Here is a 3,301-nt window from a genome sequence, read left to right on the forward strand (position 1 = left end):
TGAGTGTGGTGTGTGTGTGTGAGTGTGTGTGTGTGTGTGTGTGTGTTCGTTCGTGTGTTTGAGTGTTACTTCTTCCCTTTCACAGAGTAGGGCAGCGGGTTGTTTAGTACCTATACAGGAACATTGCGTACAGCCTACGATTAACAATGGACATCCCAGAACTGTAGGCACGACCCATCGATCGAAAATCGAGATCCAGAACAACAAGCCAAGGTCTTATCAAAAGTACTCAGGTTCGGTCTACTGGATATGATCGAGATTAAATTAAGTCTCCAACTCGCAGACTTTTACAAACAGCTGTAACGAAGGAATGAGAGTAACTCCAGAGGAATAACCAGTGCATTAAACGAATTGTAGACTGAACGTCACCTCTGGATTTCTGCTAGATTTTTTGTATTCTCATCTCCTAAAAGATGACAGTAAGTAATGGCGATTTCATACCAAGCCTTTGTTTAATTTTACGAAAAGTCAGAACCGTCAATACTTTGTCACCTCAGAACTATTTTGCCCAAAGTGCCCTCTTTTCTAAAGTACACATTGGACAAAATAGTTCTGAGGCGACGTTTTCCAAAGTCACTTACACTGGCGCGGCTTTTCTCCGGAGAGCCAGTCCCGAAGGAATGGCGTTTCAACCTGCTCTCCCTCATCATGACACGTGGGTTTAGCATAGTGCTGCAGCTATCCAGGACGTCATTGCTTCTTTCCGTACTCCGCTCGTGAGTATCACGTGAAACGGAGAATGCAGCGACAAGACATGCCGTCACAGCAACCACACACAATCAAAGTATCCGAGGATTCAAGTGTCTTATCCTTCGTTAGAATACAAGTCGCCCCACAGAAATAAGTAATGAACCAAAATCCAAATGAAATAATTATATAATTTTATTTTACGCTATTAGAGGAAAGTTGTGTCACAGCTGAGGTATATTGAGCGTCCAAGAATCCGGTAGATTACTTATCAGTCTATCTTATTCATAAACTAAAAGGAGTCAACCTGGAGCACGCAAAAATATGTGCACCACCGAAATCGGTATGTTCACGAGAAAGGTCGATTTGACCTTGCACAGAAAATTCAGTTAATGCATGAGACACTAGAGACGCATTAAAAGAAACAAAAACAACCCTTAATAAGTTCAACAAATCAATCAACACAGTGATAAAGTCCGGCAAAATCTCTGAGTCAATAATACGCTTATTTATCAAAATCGCAAAAACATAATTTTATGGTTTTTTTCCCCACTTGACCCTTTTCACATGGATATCCCGAGGGCAGAAAGGGGGAGCACGCGAGGGTGTGATGGATGCAGGGAATCTGCAAATTTGACTTGCACCTTCTGCTCTGAGGGATGACGTCATGGACACATTTGACTGATGAGAGGGACGAGGCGCCAAATAGAATCTCCCGTAAAACTTAGCCATATATTTTGATTCTCACATCTATTTTTAAGAAAATATGCTATGAAAAAAACAAAAAACACTTTGCTACTAAACACTGCCATCCATTTTTAAGTTGCCCTAAGTTCGTAAACGGGGTTATGAATAATGCCAGAGACTATTTTAAGTAGAAAATGAGATACAATATGGGCTTTTACGTGACATGATGGTTGTGGAAATCAAGAACAAAGTCCTGTTTATATCCAGTACATAAGCATCTTGTTTTAAAAGACAAATTAATGCCCATCCACTGCTTACCCTAGTTAACTTAGAAATCGGGACCCCCCCCCCCAACACACACACACATATAACGTTCACAGAATAAAAATATGCCGCGTCCGGTGCCCATCACATAAAACCAACAACTATAAGTAGGTGTAAAAATACAAACTAAATGTCGAATTTATCTTGGCCACGAAAATGCTTTCGTTGAAGTTTCACAAAGGAACTTTACCTTTCATTCCGAAAAAAAAATTTAGGGGCATATACTTAAGTAGATAGTTATTGATACACTCCAAACAGGACCAGAGAAAACTATTTACACAAAGCTTCAAGCAACTAAAATCCAGGAATATAAAAACAAGAAAAATCATCAACGTAGAGAAAATTAAAGAAAATTCACGTAGAAATCTCAAGGAAACAAGTTTTTAAATATTGAAACGTGGGCGTGGAGTGTTAGGCGGAGGAAGTCCAAGCATAAACTAGCAACACTCGAAAGCGCCCGCGCGCCAGCAAGTCAACAGTAATCCAATGAAAACAGAAGAAACCAGAGGTCAGACCACAGGTGAGGGCCGGTGCAGCGTGCGCTCTGAGTGGACTGAGATCAGACTGGGACGACGGGAGAGATGCAGGGGGATGCCCAGGGCTCAGCCATGGCTCAGCCCATACCCATAGACTTTGGAAAAAGACAGGTGGTGCAAAAAGAGATTTAAGAGAAGCCCACAGCACTCGTTTTGAATATCGAGTTTTTGCTGCTGGGTTCTATGTACCGACAGGTCAGCATGTTACGACGTATCTGTCATTTGTCGTCTAGAACTGACTTAGATAACAATGAAACTTATAAGAAGTTCACTGAGAAATGATACCACACCGCAAACACTGGTCTTTAAATTATGAGAACAGACGAGTCTCCAATAACGCCACTGAACAGCGCCTTGAGATATGAACCTGTCGCTTCACATTATGGCCAAAGGGACCATGGGAAATACAAGGAAGGCGGTCTGCCCGATCCATGTCAACATGGGGACGCACAAACTGGCTATGCCACACACTCCCTGTTCCATTCCCTACTTCTGTGCTGGGCGGCGCTGGGACCGCAGGAATATGGCGACGGAGGCTGCTAAAATACTGCTGATAGTCATGGACTTGTGTGTGTTGAGCTAGGGCCTAGAAGCTCCAGGAGGAAGGCGGTCGCCTTGTGGAGCCAACCGTATTTACAGGTCAATAGCGACTCCCAGAGGGCCCGCGCTGGTCGGCATGCACACACACACACACACACACACACACACACACACACACACACACACGCACACATACATACTGCGCTGACCGGACAAAGGAGAGCACAGAACGGGGCTTGGGCCGCCATCCCCTTCACTACCATATTATCATATTGTCTATCTGATGGGCATTAGTTCAAACCCAGTGAAGACGAACGAGACGCTAGGACCATTCATGGTTTCTCTGGGATGTGCTTTTTCACATTTCTCGGCACTCTCGACACTTATATTGTCCGCTCACGGAACTACCATAAAGCAGATAGAGGGGGAGAACATTAACAAAGAAAAATATCTAACGAGACAACATCAAACAAGAACACAAACTATCAAGATTGCACTTCTGGAAGAAGTAACTGACCCCCATCACC

The sequence above is a fragment of the Aplysia californica genome, unplaced genomic scaffold, assembly GCF_000002075.1.
Source record: "Aplysia californica isolate F4 #8 unplaced genomic scaffold, AplCal3.0 scaffold00453, whole genome shotgun sequence".
Classification (NCBI taxonomy): domain Eukaryota; kingdom Metazoa; phylum Mollusca; class Gastropoda; order Aplysiida; family Aplysiidae; genus Aplysia; species Aplysia californica.